A 15652-nucleotide genomic window follows, 5' to 3' on the forward strand; every position below is an offset into this window, starting at 1 on the left:
CTTAGATTTTATCTTTGAAGCGATTGTAAGCTTTTGCAGGAGATTCCAGAAGGCTTTAAGAGTAATATGTATGTTCACCTTTCTTTCCATCAAATTCCAGAGGGAGTAATCAAAATTTTCCTCTTTTATTAAGGAAATTTGCATAGATTCAGAGCTGATGATGGAGAAATTTTGATCAGTACTATATTTTTTGTCAAAAATCTAAAATATTTGTTAAGGAAAAAAGGTTATTATACTAAATTTTGATAATATTTATAATAGAAAATTTTCATATTACTACCAGATTTCCTTTTCAATCTAAATGATCGAGCTACCGCATTGTAACAGGAAAGAAAATTCTTTTCCGACCAGACTATTCGGAAAGGAAATCCTTTTGCTACCAGATTGTAAGCCTTTTGCTGTCAACCTAGCTTACTCCTTTCCAACTGAAAGATCAAAGGACCGTGCTATTGGACGAAACCTTTTCACTAATTTTGAAGTACAGAGGTACGCTTCCCAGTATTTCGGTCAATGTACATCTAAATTGGAGATTACGCATACGGACTGCCGGGATTGACCGAGTACATTTTGACATTCTTGCCATTTAGAATTCAATTTCTAGTTTCATTTTCCTTTGAAAGTATCAGGGCAGACGAAAGGTTACAAAAGGAGATATTTACGGAATGCAAGGATTGACCGAGTACATTTTGACATATCTGCCATTTTCATTTTCCTTTGAAAGTATCATAAAAGGGGGCAGCCGATAGGTTAGAAAAGGAGATACTTAAAAAACACGAGGCTACTTCATCAAATGAAAGCAAATCAAAGAGAGTTACAACCATTGCTTTTTGAGACCAATGAAAGCAAGTCAAGGAGAATTCCAGCCATTTTGATGATTTTTCAAGTGCTTTTTTTACACAGGATAGCTGTGTTCACCGATGCTGAAATTCTTTGCAACCGGACCTGTGGTTCAACAACAGTGAAATATCCATTTGGCTTCGGCGGCTCATGTCCATACATACTGGATAGCGATTGCTCTGAAAGTGGTGATGTGCATTTGCAAGGATTCAAGGTTCTGAATTTTACTAATTCGAGTATAATCATTCAGCCGTGGCAGACTAAAGACAACAAATCCAGATGCTACGAGGATACAGGTCTCTCATCATCTTTCAAAGAACAATTTGGTCTCACCAATCGGAATGTATTGCTGATGGATAACTGCAAAAAATCTGACTGCAAGTTCAATATTACAGATGTAAGAAGCATTGGTTCTAAATACTATGAAGGTAGAGAAAATTGCCTGACAAAATCAGGTCCGATTACATGTTTTTCAAATACCGACGGTCGGTGGCTGTCTTGGAAATACCTTAAGGATTCTGCTTGCAAATACTTTCTTAACAGCTTTATCTCTGAGATGGCATCCTATGGTACTGGTTCCATCAGTATTGATGTGGATAAGCTTGAATTGGGTTGGTGGGTGAACAGTAAATGTATGCTGAATTCTTGTTCTCCGAATGCTAGTTGTTCCGATTTTCTGAAGCCCGACAATAATGAATGGGGACATATATGCTCGTGCAGTGAAGGATTTGAAGGAGATGGCTTTTCAAAGGGTATCGGATGCAAAAAGGGTAAATAAATGGCCGAACTTTATCGATTTTCTTTGAAGTTCAATTTTGCTACTTTGCACCCTCATATAGATTATATTTGTAATTGATAGTCCATTAAACTTGTCTAGGTTCCGGCTGCAAGGCGTCTGGAAACCTGTTTCGAAACCGTGGAAAACACTCAAAAACGATCCTTGTAATATGCTGTAAGTTACACAAAACTCTTACCATAGCTTCAATCCAATTTTTCAAAAACAGATTTCCAGATCTACAAATTTTATTATAATCATAGCTACAAAATGGTATAAACGTTGTTTCTACTTTCTCTTTGCGCCATGTAAATAATGGTTCCCCGTATCATTATAAAATCAACGTAGCTGCTATAAACGTTCTTTCCAGTTACATTTTGCTTTATGCTCTACGTAAATAACGTCCTCTAGCTCTAACATTAGTTGGTGGATAAACTCGCCAAATCAGGATACCATACGATATTTGAACTGATCTATCATTGCCTCGGTATAAACTTTCATAAAGGCTTTAAGTATATTTGCATTGATAGTCACCTTGAGAGATCAGAAACGTGCATGTTTTACTATTTATTTATTTTACGTTAGTTAAAAGCTAGAAATCTTAACATATATGGCAAAAAAAATGGTGTGGTGGCTCACAATCATGTTTTCTTCTCAATACATCTTTTACAAATTTCGAAAAGCATCCAGGAATCGACATAACAGTGGTAAGAATAATGGAAAGTAAAACATAAAGTTTATGATTGAAAAGGTTATTGTCACTGCTCATACTAATTAAACTAATTGACAGTGAAGTAAACTTGATGATCATCTTTCTATTTTTTGCATAAACTTTTGAGGCTTTGTTTTTACGGATTTCCAAACAGCTGGATGGGAAATGTGATAGTGTCTTTTGATGTTGGGAAGTGGTCGTTGGTCTCCATGAGTGAAAAGTTCATGGTTGTTGAACATGATTTTAATATTAAATGTTTTTTTTTTTAAGAAATAAACTTTTTATTTATGATGCTGAATTTGTGTAAGAAGGTTTTTTTTGTGTTGGTTGGGTTTTTCTTCTATTATTTAAAGAAGGAATATTTTATTTATTTAAAATAATGCACGGACTTTTTGGATTGTGGAAGTGGTTTGCTATTCCACTATTTCTCTTGGGAAATGTGATGGTATCTTTTGATGGTGGGAAGTAGTTGTGGGTCTCTATGAGTGACTTTTCATGGTTATTGATCATGATTTTAAATGTATTTTTCTTTTTAAGATTTGAACTTTTTATTTGTGATGCTTAATTTGTGAGATGGTTTTTTTCGATTGGTTTTTTCTTCTATTATTTAAAGAAGAAATATTTTGTTTATTTAAAACACGGCATGAATTTTGGGATTGTGAAAGTAGTTTGTTATTTCATTATTTTTCTTGGCATCACATAAAGTTTGGTAGGGCACTTCGGCATTATATATATTTGTGTGAAGCGTTCATTGTAGTGTGGCTATTATTGGTTTTAATGCATGTCTTTTCACTCATTGATATCTTGTACTAGAGGAGAGGACGTTGGTATGCCCATTAATGGTTAAGGTACTAGAGTAAAAAGGGAAGGAGGATATTTGGCAGGCTATCTGTTTGTGCGTTGAGGAATTAGGAGAAATTCATAAGAAACACTCCTAACCTTATCCTAGGGGTGATGGCAACTATCCTAAGGAAAATTGGCCCTGAGAATCTTAGATAGAAGGAGCTCTAGAGCAAGGCAAAGTGGAATTTGGAAATTATGCCACGCGGTGGAAGGCTTATAGAGGAGAAGACCATCTTCAACATTGGTGCATGATCCTTGGTTTTGTTCTCGGTGTGGGTATGGGTTATCCACACCAAGTTTAAATCTCTAGGCCTAGTCATTCCTTTTCTATTGGTTAACTGTCTATTTATAATTCTCAAATTATTTGTGTCTGGTGGCATAGAGTGGGTGTCTATCAAGGTATGTTCATAATTTCCTTCTCTATTTTCTTAAGGAAGTTGGGGCATCCAGGATTTGTTGGCGGAAGGTGAACCATCACCATGGACATTTGAGTGGCATGAGTGTCCTAGATTACGGTAGTATATGGTATAGGTGCCTTCGGGAAAGGGGGAAGCTTGCTTGATTGGTTGACAATGCAACCCTAAAAACCTTAATTCTTTGCCTTCTCTAGTGTGGGATTTCCTTGACCTTCTCAAAAAGCTTGGTGGGTATAACCTCCACAAGAGTCAAGTGGACTTCAGAGACAACAACAATACCATGAGTAGGGCCATGGAGAAACAATAGGTCTATCGCTCTCTTAGTCTTTTCCCTCTATGGAAAACATCTTTCTGACAAAAGACAATGGTAGTGTTATTCGACAGTTGAGTAATTCTTTGGACTAGATCAATCAAGCCTAGAAAGATGATCACAATGAAACAGTTGATTTCATCAATCATATTCAACGTAATTTGTGGGAGATGCAAGATAGACTGGTTAACCTTTGCAGAGGGCAGTGACACATACAAAAGTAGCTCGACCATTTGGAAATCCATTTGGCCCACATAAAGGGGCATGTGCACTTTGATTTCAAACCCTTGTGATCTCCTGGATCGTTTCCATATTATCCAACCTTGGTATATTTTGATGGTGTCTAATGCTTGTTGGTTGTCTCTTGGTTTTGTGGGTGTTTTGACATTTTTTGCCTATCGAATTATGTAAATCGCTATCATTTTGGAGATTTTCTATGTATTTGTGTATGTAGTTGTTGATTTATAAATCTGGTAAGAGTGAGGTCAATAGAATTTTGAGAAGCACCACAAGCCATAAGATCTTGGTTCTTTTAGTCCTTAAAAAGCTTGAGTTTGGAACCCATTTCTTAAATTCTATGTCTAATGACTTCTTAGTGGCCCATTGCTTCGATATTTTGACAACACTATCCATTCTTTGAACTCTTATTTAATTGCCTAAAAAAATGAAAATGGAAATCAAAGGCCACCTCCGTAATGTTTAGTTGAGCTATATTCAAGTGTGAAGAAGTATGAGAAGAAAGGGAAACATGGAAGCTACCTTTGTTGGCATCCCTCATGTCACTAGATGTGGTTGCCCCTTTTCTTTCAAGATTCAAAGTGGGAGATAAGTTTGAGATTAGTGATTTTTTATGTTTTTGTAGCATTAGGCGAACATTATCCCATGGGGTCATGCTAATTTACTAATAGATAATGATACGTTCACCCATGGGGCCATGTTGATTTGAATAGGGGCGAATGGCCTATAGGGATATTGGTCCACGATGCTCACGTTACTGAAGGATGGGGCCATGTTGATTTGAATAGGGGCGAATGGCCTAGAGGGGTATTGGTCCATGATGCTCACATTACTGAGGGATATTGGCCCACGATGCAAAATGATACCCAATACAGAATATGCGAAGAAAAGATACCCAGAACACAGAATATCAATGCTTTTATTATTCAAAGAGTAATGTTCACTTGCCTCTTCGAGGGGGAAACCTCCAATAGAGCAGAGCTCGATTACAAAATAAGACACGATACTCCTCGCAGGGAGTCTCTGTCCTTTATATATGACTCATACATGCAACACCACGGGCCAATACTGTGGGTTTTATTAATACCATCTATCTAATACTGCGGCCCATTTGCAACTAACTGTGGTCCCGTCATTACTTGCGGGTTAACCACTTACAAATATTAATATGGGCTTTATTGACTCTTGACTATGACGTGATCCCATGACATAAATAAGGGGGTTAGGGTGGGACCCTAACATGCCCTCCCCCTTAAGACCAGCCTTGTCCTCAAGGCTGAAGCTGTGGAAACTACTGAAGAATAGTGGATGGTTCCCAAGTTGCATCTTCCAGATAGGTGTCTTTCCATTTGACGAGGACTTCCTTAATCATGCAGACGTGCAGGTGTTTGTCTCTTGTGTCTAGAACCTGTTCGGGTTGAAGCCAGATTGACCCTTCTTCGTCCAATTCAGGTAGACTGGTTTGAACTCGGCAATTGTTCCCGATCACTTTCTTGAGACACGATACATGGAAAACTGGATGGATTTTTGCAGTAGGTGGCAAAGACAACTTGTAAGCCACTTCTCCAATGCGTTGAAATACTTGGTATGGTCCGTAGAATTTTGGAGATAGCTTCTGACAACCCTTGTCTTTGAGTGATTTTTGGTTATATGGTTGCAGCCTCAAAAAGACCTGATCCCCTTTCTTGTAAATGATCTCATAATCATATCCCAGCATTTTGGCGAGCCATTTATTTTGTTGTGGGGAGGATAGGCATTGCTCCAAAAAATATTTAAGACTGTGATGATCTGTGCAGATTTGGAAACGTCGCCCTAATAAGTAAGGTCGCCAGGTCTCGACTGCATGTAAGATGGACATCATTTCTTTTTCGTAGGTAGATTGGCCCAGATTCCTCCCACTTAGTTGTTTGCTTGTGAAGGCCAAAGGTCGCTCTTTCTGCATTAAGACCGCCCCAATACCGGTCCCCGAAGCATCACATTCAATGACAAAGGATTTGGTGAAGTCAGGTAGTGCTAAGACTGGAGTGGAACACATGGTGTTTTTGAGAGCGGTAAATGCATGTTGTGCTTCCTCATTCCAGAAGAAGGAATTTTTCTTTAGGATTTGAGTGAGGGGCTTCGCTATGCGGCCATAGTTGCGGAAAAATTTACGATAATAGCCTGTGAGACCCAAAAATCCTCTCAAGCTCTTCAAGGTCTTAGGTTGAGGCCATTCTTGCATTGCCTGGATCTTTTTGGGGTCCACCATGACACCTTCACGCCCCACAAGGTGGCCCAAATACTCAACTTCTTCCATGCCAAACGAACACTTGGACATCTTGACAAATAATTTATGCTTGCGGAGCAGGTGTAAAAGTAGATCTACATGCTGAAGATGTGCAGCCCAAGTGCCACTATAGATGAGGATGTCATCGAAGAAGACAAGGACAAATTTCCTGAGATATGGCTTGAGAATGTGATTCATAAGACTCTGAAAAGTAGAGGGGCATTACAAAGACCAAATGGCATGACCAGGAACTCATAATGGCCTTCATGAGTTCGGAAAGCAGTCTTGGGAATGTCAACTTCCTTCATGCGAATTTGGTGGTAGCCTGAGCGAAGATCCAACTTAGTGAAGAATTGAGCCCCATTGAGTTTGTCTAGCAAATCGTCAACCACCGGAATGGGAAATTTATCTTTGACTGTCAACTTATTGAGGGCCCTGAAGTCGGGACACATCTGCCACTCCCCATCTTTCTTGAGCACCATGACCACTGGGGATGAATAAGGACTAATGCTGGGACGAATGACACCTGCTTCCAAAAGTTCCTTGATGATATTTTCTATTTCATTCTTTTGGGTGAACGGATATCTGTATGGCCGCACATTTGGGGGTTGGGCCCCTGGAACCAAGGTGATGCTATGATCATGTTCCCCTCGCGAGGGTGGAAGCTCATGAGGCTTGTCAAAGATCGGCAGATGGTTATTTAAAATCTGTTGCATCTCAGGATGAATTGGTAGAGACTTGGTTTCGACGACCTAGATGGCATTAAATTGAGTTACCACTCCATGATTGCCCTTTTTTAACAACTTTTCCATCCGATGCGAGCTGATGATAGAGGGGGCTCCCGCCTGGAGTCCACGGAGGGTATGTGTGTAGTTGTTCTGCTTAAAACTCATATATAACTCCTGAAAATCCATTGTGATTGGCCCACGAGTGTGGAGCCATTCAGCACCGTGGAAAATGTCGCAACCCCCCATGTGTATGGAAAACATGTGGGTTTTCAACTGATAATCCCCTATTTGAAGTTTGACATTTTCACAACGGCCTTCACATTTCGTTGTGCCCCCATCCGCAATTTGGACTTGGAAGTTAGAAACTTCTCATACAAAACAATGCACTGCTTCTGCGATTTTTTAATGGATGAAATTATGGGCACTTCCACTATCAATCAAGACTACTATTGGGCGATGTTTAAGAAAACCCCTGATTTTGAGAGTTTGAGGGGAAGAAATCCCTGCCAATGCATGCAGCCAAATAACTGGTTCGTCAAAGACATTCTCCTTTGGGTTGTCTTCTTCTAGCGCCTCATGTTCCTCAAGTGGTGGATCTTCCTCTGTTGAGCTGTAGTCAGTGGCATCTATTTGAAAAAATTTGGGCTCCTTGCATTTATGACCTGGGGAGTATTTTTCATCAAAGTAGTAACATAGTCCTTACTTCCTTCTTTCGGCCATTTCCGCAGGTGACACCTTTTGGACTTTAAGTGTTTGAGTCGTGTTGTGAGCCTGTGGGGGACGACCTTTAGCGGGGAAATTTGGGCGACTGTATTGGGCTGCTAATGCACATTCCACGTTACGGGCTACCTTGCAAACCTCTGTCTAAGTGGGAGGGTGGTGCAGTAAGACTTGAGCTTTGATGGCTTCTTTAAGACCACTGGTAAAACATTCCGTGTAGAACACATTTGAGAGACCCCAAGTGCGGAAGGCTAAGGCTTCAAAAGCTGTAATATATTCATCCACTGTACCTGTCTGTCGGAGCTTAGTAATACGACCCAAAAAAAGAGTCCTCCTGTTCAAATCGATCTCGAAGAGCTTTGGTAAATTGGGTCCAAGTCTTAAAAGGTCCATTGCAACGTTGATGCCATTCCCACCATTGCCACCGTTTATTGTCCAAGTACATGCTCCCCAACATAAGCTTAGTCGCATCATCTAAGATATGATTCAGTTTGAAATACTGCTCCATTTGTGCTATCCATGCGGACGGGTGAGAACCGTCAAATTTATGCATGTCCAACTTGGGAGGTCGCTGACTGGGTGGTGGGTGGGTGTGCCAGATGTGAGGAGGGTGGCAAGACTTACCCTCATTGTATTCATTGTCATTATACTCCTCCTCTTGGGCTTGCTCCTTGCCCTTCGGGATTAATTGCTGGACCTAGAGACATAGTCCGGTAAGCTGCTTATTGATGGATTGGACGGATTTTTCAAGTTCGTCCATTCTTTCATTGGCCATTGCTTGAGCTCTAGTTTCTACCATACACCAACTTGATGAAAAATTGGGACCGCCTAAAAATTTTCACTAATAATTGAATGGTACCACCATGCTCAGCTCGTCGTCCTGATTCTGATGGGCTAGATCACCAATAAGCGCCCTGGTCAATACTGCAGTCGCCAAATCCTCAAAATGTCAATGCAGCCAAAAGTCCTGCGAAAATTATACCTCGGTATAAGAACCCTTCACAACAACTTCGATCTGGTGGATCTGAGAGATCTGAATGGCGGATCGGATAGCTCTGGGCGGCGGAACAGACTACTGCTGCGGATCGGCTGGCTCGAATAGATCGGAATGACTGATCTGCGAACTTAAGACTGTGGGACTGATGTCGGCTGCTGCTGCACCCCATTGCACCAACAGATCTGGAATAGATGATGTGCGATCCCCCGATAGAAAAGGGAACTATGGTCTTGAGGAGTGTCAGGTGCTACAGATCACAATATACATAAGGGTCTGGTAGTAGTACTCGGCCCAATGTTTTAGGGCTCTAACTAAGGAGTATCGACCATACCCTTAGCCGTACAACCCGACTACCCTATTGTACGGGCGAGTAATCTCTCCGAGTGTTGTTCTCGGTGTACTGTAGCCACAAGACGGCCGATGGTTTATCTATGGCGAGGTTTCAAGGGAGCCTAGGGGCTTCCGATATACCCAGAGGGTACGTGGAAGACAGTCTGTGCGCGGTTCTGTCTAATGCGCCACTACTCGAAGGGGTACCCACAGGGGTTACAAGGGAGTCCAACAGACGTGACCACCTCTTGTATTTCCTGCGTGCATGCCTCCCCAAATCCAGGTTTATGCGCTCAATTACAGATCCCGTGGTTTAAAGACGTCGGAACACGTCTCTAGCCAATTTTTTTTTTTTCTAAGAATTGGAGATCCCACCGGCCCTGGAAAGTTATCTGATACCACTTGTTATGATCTTAACCTGCAAAATGATACCCAATACAGAATATGCGAAGAAAAGATACCCAGAACACAGAATAGCAATGATTTTATTATTCAAAGAGTAATGTTCACTTGCCTCTTCGAGGGGGAACCTCCAATAGAGCAGAGCTCGATTACAAAATAAGACACGATACTCCTCGCAGGGAGTCTCTATCCTTTATATATGACTCATACATGCAATACCATGGGCCAATACCGTGGGTTTTATTAATACCATCTATCTAATACTACGGCCCATTTTCAACTAACTGTGGTCCCGTCATTACTTGTGGGTTAACCACTTACAAATATTAATATGGGCTTTATTGACTCTTGACTATGACGTGATCCCATGACATAAATAAGGGGGTTAGGGTGGGACCCTAACATGCCCTCCCCCTTAAGACTAGCCTTGTCCTCAAGGCTGAAGCTGCAGAAACTACTGAAGAATAGTGGCTGGTTCCCAAGTTGCATCTTCCGGAGAGGTGTCTTTCCATTTGACGAGGACTTCCTTAATCATGCAGCCGCGCAGGTGTTTGACTCTTGTGTCTAGAACCTATTCGGGTTGAAGCCAGATTGACCCTTCTTCGTCCAATTCAGGTAGACTGGTTTGAACTCGGCAATTGTTCCCAATCACTTTCTTGAGGCACGATACATGGAAAACTGGATGGATTTTTGCAGTAGGTGGCAAAGCCAACTTGTAAGCCACTTCTCCAATGCACTGAAGTACTTGGTATGGTCCGTAGAATTTTGGAGATAGCTTCTGACAACCCTTGTCTTTGAGTGATGTTTGCTTATATGGTTGCAGCCTCAAAAAGACCTGATCCCCTTTCTTGTAAATGATCTCATAATCATATCCCAGCATTTTGGGGAGCCATTTATTTTGTTGTGGGGAGGATAGGCGTTGCTCCAAAAAATATTTAAGACTGTGATGATCTGTGCGGATTTGGAAACGTCGCCCCAATAAGTAAGGTCGCCAGGTCTCAACTGCATGTAAGATGGCCATCATTTCTTTTTCGTAGGTAGATTGGCCCAGATTCCTCCCACTTAGTTGTTGGCTTGTGAAGGCCAAAGGTCGCCCTTTCTGCATTAAGACCGCCCCAATACCGGTCCCCGAAGCATCACATTCAATGACAAAGGATTTGGTGAAGTCAGGTAGTGCTAAGACTGGAGTGGAACACATGGTGTTTTTGAGAGCGGTAAATGCCTGTTGTGCTTCCTCATTCCAGAAGAAGGAATTTTTCTTTAGGAGTTGAGTGAGGGGCTTCGCTATGCGGCCATAGTTGCGGACAAATTTACGATAATAGCCTGTGAGACCCAAAAATCCTCTCAAGCTCTTCAAGGTCTTAGGTTGAGGCCATTCTTGCATTGCCTGAATCTTTTTGGGGTCCACCTTGACACCTTCATGCCCCACAATGTGGCCCAAATACTCAACTTCTTCCATGCCAAACGAAAACTTGGACATCTTGACAAATAATTTATGCTTGCGGAGCAGGTGTAAAAGTAGATCTACATGCTGAAGGTGTGCAACCCAAGTGCCACTATAGATGAGGATGTCATCGAAGAAGACAAGGACAAATTTCCTGAGATATGGCTTGAGAATGTGATTCATAAGACTCTGAAAAGTAGAGGGGGCATTACAAAGACCAAATGGCATGACCAGGAACTCATAATGGCCTTCATGAGTTCAGAAAGAAGTCTTGGGAATGTCGACTTCCTTCATGTGAATTTGGTGGTAGCTTGAGCGAAGATCCAGCTTAGTGAAGAATTGAGCCCCATTGAGTTCGTCTAGCAAATCGTCAACCACCGGAATGGGAAATTTATCTTTGACTGTCAACTTATTGAGGGCCCTGAAGTCGGGACACATCCGCCACTCCCCATCTTTCTTGAGCACCATGACCACTGGGGATGAATAAGGACTAATGCTGGGACGAATGACACCTGCTTCCAAAAGTTCCTTGATGATTTTTTCTATTTCATTCTTTTGGGTGAACGGATATCTGTATGGCCGCACATTTGGGGGTTGGGCCCCTGGAACCAAGGTGATGCTATGATCATGTTCCCCTCGCGAGGGTGGAAGCTCATGAGGCTTGTCAAAGACCGGCAGATGGTTATTTAAAATATGTTGCATCTCAGGAAGAATTGGCAGAGACTTGGTTTCGACGACCTAGATGGCATTAAATTGAGCTACCACTCCATGATTGCCCTTTTTTAACAACTTTTCCATCCGATGCGAGCTGATGATAGAGGGGGCTCCCGCCTGGAGTCCACGGAGGGTATGTGTGTAGTTGTTCTGCTTAAAACTCATATATAACTCCTGAAAATCCATTGTGATTGGCCCAAGAGTGCGGAGCCATTCAGCGCCGTGGACAATGTCGCAACCCCCCATGTGTATGGAAAACACGTGGGTTTTCAACTGATAATCCCCTATTTGAAGTTTGACATTTTCACAGCGGCCTCCACATTTCATTGTGCCCCCATCCGCAATTTGGACTTGGAAGTTAGAAACTGCTCATACAAAACAATGCACTGCTTCTGCAATTTTTTAATGGATGAAATTATGGGCACTTTCACTATCAATCAAGACTACTACTGGGCGATGTTTAAGAAAACCCCTGATTTTGAGAGTTTGAGGGGAAGAAATCCCTGCCAACGCATGCAGCGAAATAACTGGTTCGTCAAAGACATTCTCCTTCGGGTTGTCTTCTTCTAGCGCCTCATGTTCCTCAAGTGGTGGATCTTCCTCTGTTGAGCTGTAGTCAGTGGCATCTATTTGAAAAAAATTGGGCTCCTTGCATTTATGACCTGGGGAGTATTTTTCATCAAAGTAGTAACATAGTCCTTACTTCCTTCTTTCGGCCATTTCCGCAGGTGACACCTTTTGGACTTTAAGTGTTTGAGTCGTGTTGTGAGCCTGTGGGGGACGACCTTTAGTGGGGAAATTTGGGCGACTGTATTGGGCTGCTAATGCACGTTCCACGTTACGGGCTACCTTGCAAGCCTCTGTCCAAGTGGGAGGGTGGTGCAGTAAGACTTGAGCTTTGATGGCTTCTTTAAGACCACTGATAAAACATTCCGTGTAGAACGCATTTGAGAGACCCCAAGTGCGGAAGGCTAAGGCTTCAAAAGCTGTAATATATTCATCCACTGTACCTGTCTGTCGGAGCTTAGTAAGACGACCCAAAAAAAGAGTCCTCCTGTTCAAATCGATCTCGAAGAGCTTTGGTAAATTGGGTCCAAGTCTTAAAAGGTCCATTGCAACGTTGATGCCATTCCCACCATTGCCACCATTCATTGTCCAAGTACATGCTCCCCAACATAAGCTTAGTCGCATCATCTAAGATATGATTCAGTTTGAAATACTGCTCCATTTGTGCTATCCATGCGGACGGGTGAGAACCATCAAATTTATGCATGTCCAACTTGGGAGGTCGCTGACTGGGTGGTGGGTGGGTGTGCCAGACGTGAGGAGGGTGGCAAGACTCACCCTCATTGTATTCATTGTCATTATACTCCTCCTCTTGGGCTTTCTCCTTGCCCTTCGCGATTAATTGCTGGACCTGGAGACATAGTCTGGTAAGCTGCTTATTGATGGATTGGACGGATTTTTCAAGTTCGTCCATTCTTTCATTGGCCATTGCTTGATCTCTAGTTTCTACCATACACCAACTTGATGAAAAATTGGGACCGCCTAAAAATTTTCACTAATAATTGAATGGTACCACCGTGCTCAGCTCGTCATCCTGATTCTGATGGGCTAGATCACCAATAAGCGCCCTGGTCAATACTGCAGTCGCCAAATCCTCAAAATGTCAATGCGGCCAAAAGTCCTGCGAAAATTATACCTCGGTATAAGAACCCTTCACAACAACTTCGATCTGGTGGATCTGAGAGATCTGAATGGCGGATCGGATAGCTCTGGGCGGCGGAACAGACTGCTGCTGCGGATCAGCTGGCTCGAATAGATCGGAATGACTGATCTGCGAACTTGAGACTGCGGGACTGATGTCGGCTGCTGCTGCACCCCATTGCACCAGCAGATCTGGAATAGATGATGTGCGATCCCCCGATAGAAAAGGGAACTATGGTCTTGAGGAGTGTCAGGTGCTACAGATCGCAATATACATAAGGGTCTGGCAGTAGTACTCGGCCCAATGTTTCAGTGCTCTAACTAAGGAGGATCGACCGTACCCTTAGCCGTACAACCCGACTACCCTATCGTATGGGCGAGTAATCTCTCCGAGTGCTGTTCTCGGTGTACTGTAGCCACAAGATGGCCGATGGTTTATCTATGGCGAGGTTTCAAGGGAGCCTAGGGGCTTCCGATATACCCAGAGGGTACGTGGAAGACAGTCCGTGCGCGGTTCTGTCTAATGCGCCACTACTCGAAGGGGTACCCACAGGGTTACAAGGGAGTCCAACAGACGTGACCACCTCTTGTATTTCCTGTATGCATGCCTCCCCAAATCCGCAGGTTTATGCGCTCAACGACAGATCTCGTGGTTTAAAGACGTCGGAACACGTCTCTAGCCAAAAAAAAAAATTGCTAAGAATTGGAGATCCCACCGGCCCTGGAAAGTGCTCTGATACCACTTGTTATGCTCTTAACCTGCAAAATGATACCCAATACAGAATATGCGAAGAAAAGATACCCAGAACACAGAATAGCAATGATTTTATTATTCAAAGAGTAATGTTCACTTGCCTCTTCGAGGGGGCAACCTCCAATAGAGCAGAGCTCGATTACAAAATAAGACACGATACTCCTCGCAGGGAGTCTCTATCCTTTATATATGACTCATACATGCAATACCACGGGCCAATACCGTGGGTTTTATTAATACCATCTATCTAATACTACGGCCCATTTGCAACTAACTGTGGTCCCGTCATTACTTGCGGGTTAACCACTTACAAATATTAATATGGGCTTTATTGACTCTTGACTATGACGTGATCCCATGACATAAATAAGGGGGTTAGGGTGGGACCCTAACACCCACAATGCTCACATTACTTGCTTTGGGATGAAATGATCTATTTTTTATGGAGTAGGTTTGAATTGTTTATTGATTGGGGTTTTTCACTATGTAATTGTTGGCTTGTTGGGGCCTGAACCACGTTTGGAGTTAATTAGCCAAACAAATCCCTATACTATTGGCCCTTTCAGCAACAGTCGACAAAGCGCGGACTAAGGGCTCACTCGAAGTAGTATGGGGGGGTGCTGGAACCAGGTTTCCACACCCTTGAGATGTCTGAGGGTTTGATTCGGTCCAACTGCTCGTCCCTGTGCGCAAGTTACTTCACGCACTTCCCTGGCTTCTACGCTACTTGGAGCAGCGCTCTACACTATTTCCCTAAATCACCCAAGATCTTACCTATCTTCCTACACTAGTTAGTTACCTTCGCGTAAATAGAAGCCTTGTGTTATATTTATTTATACAGCACACACATATAAGTTTGCGCAACAAATAAATAGTACACTTGCAATTTATACCCAATAATATATTAAACAGGAAAAGATACACAAAAATATGGTAAACTTCTCTTTATTAATTCTTCCAACGGTTATAGACTTGACCTGCCCTGCGCACTCAGCTGCAGGGGTCCGCGCACTCAGCTGCAGGGGTCCGCGCACTCAGCTGTAGAATACTAGGCCTCTGTACACTCAACTACAGAGCCTTCTCCTACTCTTCAACCCAAAGACACACTTTAAACTTCTACTCAATCTCTTAGACTCATTATGCTTCTTTCTATTCCTTCCCTATTTTTCCTTTTCTACACTTAGAGCCTCGCTCTATTTATACAATCCCATGGTCCACGGACCATGGGTAGGTCTATCAAGCCGACATTACATTACAAAAACAAGGGCGGACAACCTTATGACTCTATTATGACTTCACGCTCCGCCCCCACAAATCACGGAATCTTTACAATGGACTTGGTCAAAACTTGGGCTTTAAGCCCCAAAACATGCCTTGGGGGGATTCCATGCCTAACAGGCCCCCAACACAAACATCGTGACTTGCTGCCGAGTCACTCTGTTGGCGCAGAGATCTTCGCA

At 42.7% G+C, this 15652-nt stretch overlaps 1 pseudogene across 1 annotated transcript in view; it reads left to right on the forward strand.

The window, feature by feature from the left end:
- Positions 1-266: 266 nt before the first annotated feature.
- The window catches only part of LOC149169524 (uncharacterized), a 105791-nt pseudogene continuing 90405 nt past the window's right edge, over positions 267-15652 (forward strand). Inside the window, exons 1-2 of the transcript XR_016259202.1 lie at positions 267-1607; positions 1715-1789. The product of XR_016259202.1 is annotated as an uncharacterized LOC149169524 (transcript). The remainder of the gene's footprint in view (positions 1608-1714; positions 1790-15652) is intronic.

The sequence above is a fragment of the Pinus tabuliformis genome, chromosome 4_2, assembly GCF_031772625.1.
Source record: "Pinus tabuliformis cultivar Carrire ecotype Pingquan chromosome 4_2, CPIR1, whole genome shotgun sequence".
Taxonomy (NCBI): domain Eukaryota; kingdom Viridiplantae; phylum Streptophyta; class Pinopsida; order Pinales; family Pinaceae; genus Pinus; species Pinus tabuliformis.